Here is a 13,159-nt window from a genome sequence, read left to right as displayed (position 1 = left end):
GTCCTCAGTCCTGACTGCCAAGTGCCACGCAGCATCCCCCCGGCGCAGTTACCCAGAACCAAGCCGCTTCTTGAAATGCATTACGTGGAAGGCGTCTTCATACGAACTGTGTATTGAATTGTAATTGGAAAACTTTATCAGATGAGATTGTGGCCTGAGAGTTCACAAGCTGGTCGTATTCCTTCTTTAATAATACATTTTATAAGAAGAAATAGTATTACTTGCATCATGTTGAAAATTTTCTATGGGAGCTGTTTTTCACGAAAAAATTTTGAATCTAGGAAATCAGACAGTTCTACAAAAACAGACTGATGTACTTGAGAGACTATGAGAAATAATCAAAACATTAAATTAAATGGAGGCTGATGTATTTTATTTCTGTAAGATTTAAATAATTCATTTGTACTTTAATAACTGTAATATGGAATTAATAAACTATGGTAATATTGTGATGGCAAACCACAGTGTTTTCATAGATTATTTTGATGTTTCTGAAAAAGAAAAAAAGTTTTTGTTTTGAGGCAGAATTTGAAATATTGTTTATTCTTTCTCATTTGGGACAACATTGCATTTTTGAATGTTGTTATTTCCTGAGGAAACTGGAGCGAGCTCTGATGTTACCACGTAAGGAATAATACGCTACAAAGCAGCTGGTTGTGTTACGCCAACTGTCTTCATCATGGAAGAAATGCAGTCATGCCACGTTAAACTGCTCTTCCCTTGGAAAATGTGGCAACTAACTTGGAAGATGCTTTTTTGATACAAAAATAGTCTGAGCTTGCAGTTTCCAGTCAGCTTAAGAGCTCTCTCAAGCTCAAACCAATACTTACAAGCTTTTTTTGTGAGGATTTTTAGGGTTCAAGGTGTCTTGTGCCCCCAAATCCTCCATCTTGCTGACATCGGCAGCTCAGAAGGAGATCCTTAATATTACTTGCCAGGACATATCTTCAGCTCATCTTCAGCCCATGATTTTGCTATCACACGGCCAGTTTTCAACAAGTACAGAGCCGTAGGCTTTCTTCTGGAGTCCTAATGCAGGAACTGGCATTTGCAACCAGCTTCCTTTACCATTTTTCTTGTTTGGGGAAAGATAGAAGAGACTTTATATCTTGTTAAAGCTGCCAGCTAGGCAGCACTGAGTTCCACCAACGGATGGACTCATCCCACTGCAATTACAGCAAATTGTCTGTGTGGGACCTCCTTCTCCACTGAACTGCTGTTCTGTGCCTCAGAAGAAGACTGAAAACCTTAGGATCACTCCCAGGGGCCCACAGGGAAAGCTATGTCACAGCTCAACCTGACCGCTTAAGCCTGCACATACAGCTGAGAATTATTGTTATAAAGCATCCCAGCGTGCTGACCTATTCTTGGAAATATGATTGCCATCTAAATAAGTACCCATTCAGGATTAAAAAAAAAATTCATTCCTCCAGCCCCTGTGATTTGACTTGTCAGAGTTCTTTAAACCCTATAGTCACCTGAGCTGCTAAACAGCCTAAATAGCAGAAATTAGGTAAGAATTCAGTCATCTGCCTGTGTTTTTCAGTATTTTGAGTCCATGAGTTTAAGGTAGCCAAAGGTCTACAGGACTTTCCAACTCAAACGTTGCAGCCTGACATGTAGATCTGCGAGTACTGGCTGCAGTATCCATGTCAAGTTGGATGGACCCAGCTAGTAACAACAGCAGGTACCAAAAGGTGTACCGTGAAACTAGACAATGCACTCGGCTGGTAACAAACCTTCTTTGGATGTTACTCGGGCTGTAAAGGGAAGAATTCAAACATCGGATAATGCCAGGCCGAAGACAACCTAGGCAGTGAGACCTTGCTGCTTTCTTCCCGGTCTTCCTCTGGACACAAATGCCTTATGATACATGTTTAGTTACACCACTGTGCAGTTTTCCTCCTATGTAAATCCTGCCTTGTCCGGTGGGTAGGATGCTCTGCCCTGAGCAGCCCTGCTTGTGACTGAACTACCCAGAAGATACGTCACTACTTGAGTTTAGTGCCATAGCACGAGCCACAGTTGCATGGCACATGATGGTGGTTTTCTACGCTTGGCCTTCTTGCCCCTAGGCTCCTTCAACCGGCACCCTGCGTACGGCTCACGCTCGCCCTGCGGTACCTGTTCATGCTGCCAAAGCATCTCGCAGGTTCTCAGACATAAAGGCTGAATGATACAGACCATGGATCCAGCCACGTGCCTCTATGCAAAATGCCTCCGTAAGCACAGGTGAACTGAAAACATGCTACTAGGCAACTGTGAAAATGGCACAGGCAAGTGAACTGACTGCGCCTCTGAGAACAACCTTACAGAAGGTTTCTCAAGGTGTCTTCATCTGTGTCACAGAATTGAATCACACGTGTACCTCTCCGCCCTGCCCCAAAGTTGGGTTGTTTCATATAAACTTCTGTACGGAATAAATGAGGGCTGAGCAAGACAGCACATCAGTTACTATCAAGGCTTACATTAAATAGAGACGTAAAATGAACAGGATATAACATATTTTCTTCTACTATTTTTATTAATTTTCCATGCTTAGTGTGATCTTTTGAGAAGCTTGGTAATGCTTAAGTTTATTTTGCTTCATTTTGAAAGTACCATCCTCATTGGTTATCTTATTTTTTTATTTTCCCTAGATAAAAGGAAGAATCAAATTAGTTTAGTATGAGACAAACCACTGCAAATGTTGAAGCTCACTGTCAAGTGCAAAAGTATTTGTGTATTAATACTATAAACAACTACAACTCTGTTAATCTTGCCTCTTTAATAAGCAGTAAGTGCAAAAAAAATCTGAGGGAGTCTGTGTTCTGCAGACTTTTGTCAGGTAATGTTGTAAATTTATGTGTTATATTTAAGAACAAATAACCTCCAGTAATGACCTTTTATCTGTCTATTATTTTTATTTTCATAATAATGCTTAGAGACTGTAAGCCTCAATTCATTGTGATAGGAGCTGTTCAAAGACACAGAGGAATACCCTGACCATTTAAAGATGAAAAAGAAAAAAAAATATTCAGGCATGATATGGGTTATGCAAATTCACATAACATCTCACTGATAGCGTAAGAAATGAAATACAGTTTTTCTCAAGTCCAGTTAAAGGGCCGTTTGCTAAACCAAGTTTCTTCCTATTGGCCAACGGAAGAGGAAAGAAAAGCCTGGGATCATTTGTCTTGCACATGGCCCAGCTCCACACCCCGCCATGGCCTAAGCACAGTTTTCAGATGCTCTGCAAAGAGTATAATAATCTAAGTAGACAGAAATTAAAGTCATATTATCTATCTAAACCTTTGGATGGTAAAATCTTACTTGAGAATGGCTGAAAACAACGAAAAGCCCATCTACTGCTGGCTTTGATAGTGAATAAGGCAGTAAAAGCGAACAATACAAATCTGCCTTAATAAGTTTGCAGAATTTTTGTCAGTTCAAATCATTTTTGAAGGATCTGGCTATGGTCTATGGCTAACTGGTGAAATATCTGAATTTCTAGAGGTGTCAGATATTGAATATGACCATGCTGGGAAGGAGAAGGTGAATTGCGACTAAAGCTTTCTGAGGTTGTTTTTTGTGCCTTTGTTTTAATGCCTCTTGTCCTGTGTTACTGAAATATATTAATTTCTCTTCTGCTGCTTGGTGAGTATATTGACTAAAAATTAAGGAAAAGTGTTTATTCTCACATTTTCCCAGATCTGCTACATTAGAAAGAGGCACAGTAAGATAACACAAGATCTGGCTTATTTTTTAAAACTGTAGTACAGATTAGTGCATAGGAGCAGCGTGTACAGTGTACAGGAAATCCTCTCATGATTTTTATTTGCAGAGTTATCCTGTGCTGCAAGACTAATTCTATAACAAGATAAAATTTTATACTGTACATAGTCTGAGAAATGTAATAACATTACTGCATATAGTATGAAAGGCAGGATATAATAATCAGCATCAGTTATAAAAATAACTATAGGTTTGCATATGTGGTATCAGGTAAGGTAATGCAACATAACCTAATATCATAACTATGATACAGTATCCAGGATGGTATTTGAGAGCATATTTTGACAGATGGGCAAGTCTTTTGAAAACACTTCTCACTTCTGTCCTTTGGGCCATGCCACGACCTGGTGCAGACTTCTGACTCCAGGTAGGATTGTAACTTGGCACTGATATGCACAACTGTGTGCTAACCTCTGGAACTGTTAGTATATTGGGATTTTTTTTTTCTTTTTTCTTTTAATGTATGTGTGTGTAATTTACTCACATGCAAAAGTATACAAGCACCATGAAAAAGGGAACGTCACCATTCCATATTTATCTGTACTTGGGAAGGGGCTGATTCCTCTCCATCCAACAGAAATTAGACAGTAGGTCTACAGAGCACAGGAATTAAATATGAACCTCTTAGGTGCAGAAGAATTTTATCTCTAGTGCCATCAACACTGCTCATCCCTTACGGTTGTGTGATAATTCACCCTCCCACTGGCAAAACACAGACAAAGAACATTATGTTATTCAATGATGACTTAGGAGGCTGACAGCAGCTAATGCTGCAGAAAGTGGTTCTTCTTCCAACCCACTCCTTCCCACCTGCAGGACATGAAAGCAGCAGGAAGGGTCATGCTCCCTGCACTGACGGCCTCTGCTTGTCGCCACCCTCTGTTCCCAAAAGTGATGGGTAGCATTCGGCCAGTGACTAGACAGGTCTATTTTTGGTAACTTTTTATCCCGTATATTCTATTCCTGTCACTACAGAGCACTCATGCAAAAGTATGTATGGAGGCTGCTGTTACAAAGCTGCAATTTACTGGATTGCATCAATTTTACTACAGTAGATCATGACAGACAGAAATTATCACGGTAAAGATGTCTACATTTACACAAAGGGAGACCTCTTCTGTTATTCCTAACTGGAACCGCGATTCTTGTAAAGCTTATTCTTGTTATCATCTTTTCCTGGCTGCACATCTGTCATTTCTTTTACAGTCTTGGTGCTATTTCTAGTTAACCTTATTTTTAGAATAATGGAGGAATTTTCAGTCTCAATTCAGAAGCAGTTCACACTGGAAAATATAATCTTGATTGGCAGGAAAATTGCTTATGGGTTTTAAATTCCTTTCCAGCCCAGCTCTGTATCAATGTATTACCATAACTGCTAAGCACTTTCTTGGTCATCTTGAAGACACCAGCTGCTTTCAAAAATCTTAATTTAATATATTTATCTCCTCTTAATCACATTACATAGACTCAAGATTCCTTCCTTTATTATTTGTCAGAGGTTGCTACTCAATAAATACCTGTACCTAGATCCCTTCCTTCTGTAAAATCCTTCCATTTGTTTGCTAATGTCAGTCAAATGGTATTGTACTCGTAGCTTTTAAATAACCTTTTAATTCCTTTTTTCTACTTTCTATTCATGAATGGATAAATATTACAGAGATGATTAGATACTTCTAAATTTGTAGACACTTCTAAATGTTGGCATGATAGACAATTTTCATTTGATCTCTAATTTTTAGTTCTGAGGGTGGGGGTTTGGGGAAGACAATAGGGAAAAAATCGACTTACACTGTTACTTGAGCATTTTTTTCAGTTTCGATTGGAGTTACTTTTTAGCCAGAAACATCTCTGAGTCTTTGGTCATGAAACTAAGCAATATCAGGCTTAATCAATGCCTAGATAAGAGACACCCAAGAAAAACAGGCAAAGATCTGAAGTTACTTCTGGTGCTTCAGTAGATGCCACACTTTGCTCTGAGGAAGAGTGGAGCTGCTGTGCCCTCCTGGTACCAGATGGAGACTAAGTATAAAGAAGCAACCTTAAAACTGAAGTCAAGGTTATGACAGCTTTTGATCATGAGCTATCCCATGACTCATATCACAAGAATAGCAGCATCTTGGTCAAACTCCAGTTTGGATAATTAATGGTCTGACTTGAATTCCCTTTGCCATTTTAGTCTCAATGACCAGCCTTCTTCACTTTCAAGCAGAACTCATTTCATGCAACATGTTCATTAAAGCCTTACTCCATTTCAGGAGTGGATGAAGTGATTAACATAAATAATTCCATGATTTGTCCAGGAGAATAAAAAAGAGTAACAAGGCCTGTTACTCTAACTGTTTTTATGTAAGCATCAATCTCTATTTCAGATAAGTAGCAGTTTTGCTGATGATTCATGACAATATTGCAAATTGTATTGCAAAGACTTCCACATAGATATGGACTGTGTAGATTGAAGTGGCGTGGTGCTGCTCTTTAAACTTGGTGCTCAAATGTGATCAAGACTAGTCATATTTAACTGGTGATCTTTGAATGACCAGTACTTTGGAAGTAAACATCTGAAATCAGACTGGGGGAGTGAAAAGGCTGGTGATGGCTGTCTCCAAGATAAGCTTTACTACTGGGAGCTGCCAAAAGAGATGTTTCTGCTGAAGGAACGTGCAGATGTTGGAAATATGATTGAATGAAACTCTTAAAGATTGTCAGGTGCCTTGAGCTTGGCTCCGCTATGGCTTGGGGTTCTGCAAGACTTCTGTGAGTTAGGAAACCTCCACATAACTGCATGGGAAAGAAAAGAAGTTGAGGGGGAATGAGTTTACTGTACTTACCCAGAAATTAAACTGTTTGCATGTTTGCATCTAAATATTAGCTGCACCTGCAGAACCTCTTTATCTGATTCTTTTCATAAAGAAATAATTTAGTTTTACAGATATGGAGTCCTATTGTGTGTCTCTCAGCATGTGATGCAAGGGTGGCAACAGCTAGTCTAATCACAACTACCAGTAAAGACAAAATTGTAATTAACTGCAAAACATAGTAGTTACGAGAAACCAGACAAATTAGAAGCCTGGAGGGACTCCAGCTACTAGAAAGCTGAATTTCCCACTATAAGAGTAAAAATAACAGAAATAAATTTCTTTTTGTTTGTATCTAGATCTTATCAGTACAGATTGAAAGTGGAAAAGTGGAAATATACATTATTCTCCCATTGATGGAAAAGATGTGAGAAGCATGCCAATAGTATTGTGATCTTCAGCAGAAGAATAATATACAGCTTTTTGATAGAAAACCCAATATCCTCGTGGGAAAGGTCAAAACAGAGCCAGGAGCTACTTATCAATTGACCAATCTTAAGATTGTTGGGAAAAGATGCAGGATGTATAACAAGGAGAAAGAGTGCAAAATGGTGCAATTAGGGCAACAACTGAATAGAAAAAAGCCCTTTACCGGTACTAGACACAAGTTTCAAGATCCATACAATTGAAAAAGGTGCAATGAAATGAGTGTACTTAATCCCATTACAGCATCTTTATAAGAAGTTCTCCTAATGAAGAGCTAATAAATACGCAGTCTTTGCGCCTTGTTACTCAGCACATAATGCATGAAACATGATTCCTGTGATCTTTTTCTCTGGGGGGGAAAAGAGATTTAATTGCTTCAGTGTATTTCTGCAACCGCTATTTTGATGTGCATCGGCTTTGGGAGCCAATGACACATTTTTTTTTGTGATCTTGCTATCAGGTTAGTCACTTAAGTTGTAATATTTTGCTCCCTCCCTGTAGAGCTGGAAGACCTTGCACTGTGCTCCTATTTAATGTGCATATAGCAGTATGGATAGCTTCCACTTCCCTTATTTCCTGCAGGCAGCTATTGCAATTCCAGCTCTGCCTTCCTTCCATAACCCCTCCCAGATGACCTGCTATATCATTTGAGGTCTCTAGTATGCTATCTATTACAGATCACAAAAAAACCCCAACAACCTTCTGTAATAAATTTATAATATCTGTGTTCTCTGATATGTCCTTAGCATCTAACAGCGATCAAACATGGCATCATCTCTGGGCACATTACTAGAACAGATGACAGAGCAAGAATGAATACAATTCTCCAACATATTTTTGAAAGGATGTTATTGGAAGTTGAGGAGTTTGGAGTTCAAAGGCACTGATTTAGGATTTCCAAAGACATGGAAAATTCAGTTCTGCTACAGATTCAACCCCTAAAAGCAGCTTTCCTCCAAAAAACAAAACAAACCCAACCCAAAACCAGAAGGAATAATGTAATTTGTTTCTGTAAATATCACTTTCTTATAAGTATGGAAAAGGATTTTTGCAAAATGTTTAATAAGATGAGTGGAAATACACATCAGCTTTGTTTATTTATTGCTTTGGTTTTGGGGAAACTGCTGGATTTTCTTTTTTCTTCCACATGATACACAGCAAAGGTATAGAGAGCTCTGGCAGGTGCTTATTAATAGGTTCTGTAAATCTAGAGATAAAACTTCATGAAGCATTTTGAAAGAAGGATTGAAAGATGCCTAATGTTAAGTACTGACACTGGCTTGAAACATATGAAGTAGTGCTTTTGTACTTACAGCCCATAGCTATAATGTACAGCTTTATGAGTCCTTTGACCTATTCCTTTCATTTACCAAGCACTGTATCCTCCATATGTTCTGCACCTTTTCAAATAATTCAGTTGTGCTCATTGTCTAATCATTTGTTATCTTACTCCATCTCATCCCTCTCCACAATTCAATCATAAATCATTCCATGTAGAGGGTGTTCACTCCAACACCCTGCAAGAGCAAGCACAAGTCTGCTGCCAAACTCATCAACTACTTAATCAGCTCTTTGTTTCTAAGCGTTGAACGCTGTGTGATAGTATTCTTTGGAGTGTGTGCAGCAATGTCTCTGCATGTCCATCAGATTATTTGTGTGGCCCATTCGCTTTGGGATTGCATTGCAGAGTTTTGGAGTGCATCTGTTTTGTTAATCTCTTTTAACCATTTCCTTGCCCCAGTAGTCATATTTTTCCATTCCAGGTCCTTACCCTGTTTTACCTCTTGCTTTTGTCCTCCACATGCATGATTCCTTGATTCTCTGGCTTCTCACTCAGCTTATCTCAATTTTTTCTTGCAGCGTTGCTTCTTGCCAGAGATATCTCCCAACTCCACCTATCTGTGATAGGGATCAGTGATTCCCTGTCTCCTTCTCTGACTAGTCTGAGTCCCATTGTTCATACCCTATTTTAAAATTCATAGAATCATAGAATGGTTTGGGGTGGAAGGGACCTTTAAAGGTCATCTAGTCCAACCACCCTGCAATGGGCAGGGACATCTACAACTAGATCAGGTTGCTCAGAGCCCCCTGACCTTGACCCTGACCCTGACCTCGACCCTGACCCTGACCTCAGAGCAACCTGACCTTGAATGTTTCCAGGGATGGGGCATCTACAGCCTCTCTGGGCAACCTGTTCCAGTGTTTCACATCACAAAAAAAATCTTCCTTATATCTAGTCTGAATCTACCCTCTTTTAGTTTAAAACCATTACCCCTTGTCCTATCGCTACAGACCCTACTAAAAAGTCTGTCCCCCAAACTCCCCTCCCTTTGTCAAACATGCCTCCTCCAATTCCCTCTTCCATTTTCTGTATTAGCTCCAGACCTTCCTTCCTCTTGTCACAGCCATGGTCTCTCTCTCCAACCATCACCTCTCTAGGCCAACGTTCCTTTCCCAGCTCTCAGACAGATTTCCCTTTCCCTTCTCCATGTCCGGACCTCCAGACTCCTTTTCTGCATCTTCTGCTTGTCTTTTCCTTGTCCTTAGGGCACTTAAGTTAGGCTTAAGTCCTTTCTTCCCTCCCCAGGTACCCAGCAGATGAGAGCACTAGAGGTAGGCTCCAGTACTCACACCTGTGGAGGGTAACAGCAGCCCAGCATTGGGATTAGAGGATGGGTCTCACTTGGTGTGAGACCAGTCGTATCCAGCTGGAGCAGCACCAGGGCTGCTGCTGCAATCTCTCATGCTGACAAGCAACATGGAAAAAAATGAATCTGGGAACAAAAGTTTTCTGGTAAACATACTATCTGCCATGTCCATACTAAAGGTGTTTCTGATATCATAGCTAATTAAGGATCTGTTTTGGTGGCTTCCTCATTCGTGTGCTCAAACATTTAGTAGGGTAAAAACTTACCCCTAGCTACGAGTTCTTTGCATGGCGTTGTAGATGAAGGTCCTACTTACAGATCTAAATGTGGCGGGGTCTGCACACTAGGTGGGATTTGAAACTATTCACAAACCACCAGCATTTAGGATTGTCACCCAGCAGGTTTACTCTTGAACCCCCTATGGCCCCCCCATTGCTGTTGAGTGTGCATGCGTGTGTAGGTTCTCTGCTCAAGTACATCAGCAGTTTGTCGGACATGGACAAGTATTTTTGGTTGAGTTGTGACAGTGATGGAGAGAATTAACCAGTGGTCTGTATGCTGGACAGCAATGGTCTGGAATAAGGTGTAATTGCATTTTATTGATATAAGAAATTATATTGAACGAATCACAGTACAAATTTTTAGTCATATATTTGTCTTGAAGTCTATGTACAAGTAAAATGCCATTTTAGCTGGAATGCTTACTACTGAATGCTACTTTGAGAGTCTCAGCGATTATAGTAACTGCCCAGTTATACTTTTTAGCAGCTTAAGGAGTACCTAGGGTCCCTCTTTTCTTCTCTTTCATTATCACGAGATCTGGGAAGATTACCTGGCAAAAAAATGGCTGCTTACATGTGACATTCGCTTTCATTGTTTTACAGAGATAACACAAGATATAGTTGGCAACTCCACAGTCTAGAAAGTAAATAAAGACCATAATGAAAATGACAGCAGCTTCAAGGGGTTTAGCAGAGCATGGATTATTGGCCAAGATTCTTGCCAAGACTACACCAGCAAAATGTGATGACATTCAGTGCTAACCCCGTGAAACCTGATTGACAGTCTCTGCTGAATGCACTAAGTGACTGTACTTAAGTACTGGAAATCCCAAGTGTCCAATTTTTTAAAATTTTTCTTCTGCAAAGCAGTGTGAAGAGCTGGACCTGGGCTTTTTCTTTTTGCTTATTGTTTCTGAGCATTTAGGATGCATTCAAGTCACCTCGTGTCAAACATAGGTCACATGTCTCAGTCATATATCCAAGAAAACTGCTTAAAAATCCAGACTCATGGGTTTTCATGAAAACTCTCTATTCCAGCTGCTGAGATTTAAGAAAGCAAAACACTGCAAAGCTCACAATACATCTGCAGAGGTTGGCAAAATTGTGCTACCACTAGCACACACATTTCTCAATAGCAGCCTTCATAGAAATCAAGGACGTCTCCAGGTAACAGCCACAGTTTCTCTGCATCCCAGCATTTGTAAGGTAACTGTGAATAATGAGTGACCCTGAATCTGTTTGCATTAACAGAGACCTGAGATTCTTTTTACACCTTCTAGTGCTACAAATAGAAAAGGTAAATACACTGGGCTTTGTGAGCTCCAAAACGTCAAATCCAGAAATAAACCCCACTATTTTGTTTAACTGATAAATGTGACCCATTACAGATTTTATTAAGTGATTAGATTTGAATTAGGTCCTGACGCTTGTCAGATTTGTGTTGAAAAATTATTAGAAAACAGTTTCACAGATGAGGGATCTTAGCTGCAGATGCCCTGCTATGAAAATCTGTTAGCACTGTTTTCAGCAAACATAAACTAACAACAAGAAAAGCTCAGCTAGTTCACTTACAGATATAACTTAACTTTCAGACAACAATATATAGCACATATACCACGCTAGGAGATTTTAGGTGCCAAATAGAACATGCCATATTGATCCTCATGTTCTGTGGAGGCTTCATTGCAAGGTCATGTATACTCCTTAATTCATGTAGAATAATCGCAAATCTTACTACCAGCCAATTTTATGGCATAGAGTAAACGTAATTTTAGCTACTTTTGCTTTAGTGCCTGGGATCAAGTGACCCAGATTGACTGGTCAGGTAGTACATAAATTAGAAAACTCTCAACAAAACCTCAGTGAAACAATAGAGCTACTTTAAAAGCATTTTGTGTGTGGCTACAACCATTCTATAATTCACTTTAATGCTCAGCAAGAAACATTTTGGAGATAATGGAGCGAAATGAGATGCACGCTTATCTAAAAGTAGTAAGACAGCTTCTTTGCTTGACCAGCATTTTATATCATTTAGCTGGAGTAAGATTTGGATATTCTTTACCGCTGTCATGAAAACTGTCTGCTAGACAATCTTAGCTTATTAGTTTTGCAACCAAAGAAACAAAACCAAAATTTTTAGAGAGTGACAGAAGTACCAGGGGTCCTGCCCCAACTTACTTATAAAATACCAATGAACGAACGACTTTCCTCATTTTCAGCATGCTTGCTAAACACTGGGAAACCACTGGGAGAAAGATACTAGAAAGGATGTCAAAGTGTAATACTTTAAATAGCCGTGCATGCTTTCCTCCTCAGAAAATAAATATGAAACAAAAAGAACACAACAGCTGGTTAATTCACTAAGACAGCTGTTATCAAAGGTAACCCTCAGTCATTGACTTCAGTGACTAACTCAACAATAATTCAGTCACATTTCAAAAGTGCCCCTTAATTCTGAAAGTTTCAATTTTGAGTGTGTAGGACACAGACTGTGCTTAGTACAGAGCATCTTACAGCTATCATTGATTTCAATGGGAGGTTCAAGTTTCTTCAAAACAGATTAATGAAGTCATAAATTTTAATACCAGAAAGGGCCGTTACGGTAATCCAGTCAGACTTCTTTGAATTCTGAGAGAACGTCAGTAAATGTTGCTTGCATGGAGCCTATAACTTACCGTTGAGCTAACGCATATCCATGGGAAGGCTTTCAGTCTTGACTTAAAGACTTGTGTGACAGTGAACCTATCACATCCTAGATAAAGTGCTTCACAGTTAGTTACCTCAGATTTTAGTTCTCTCTTTTTTTTTTTTTTCATTTCAGCTTCTAAGCATTCTATTTCATTACGACCTTATCTGTTAAACTGCCCTTTCTACCCAGGAATCATAATTAGCCAAGCTGAGCTTACATGCAGTAAGGATCTATTTAAGTGTTTTGTTATAAGTGTCAGAGAGGAAAAACACACAGAATTTGTGGCGGAAAAAATGCACGTACGCGATCCTGATATGCACAGTCCTGAGGAGCTGGCAGATCAAGAGGTCCCTGAGGAGCCAGGGATCCTGGGGCAAGCAGGCAGGGAGAGGCAGGGCCCCTGGAGCAGGCAGCGCGGGAGGGAGTGTCAGGACCCTTGGCGCAGGCAGGGAGAGCTGGTGGCACGCTTGCAGCCAAGGCAATCCC

This window comes from Nipponia nippon, unplaced genomic scaffold (genome assembly GCF_047370975.1).
Source record: "Nipponia nippon isolate SJK-2023a ecotype South Korea unplaced genomic scaffold, ASM4737097v1 scaffold_1, whole genome shotgun sequence".
Taxonomy (NCBI): domain Eukaryota; kingdom Metazoa; phylum Chordata; class Aves; order Pelecaniformes; family Threskiornithidae; genus Nipponia; species Nipponia nippon.
Note: the sequence above shows the minus strand (reverse complement) of the source record.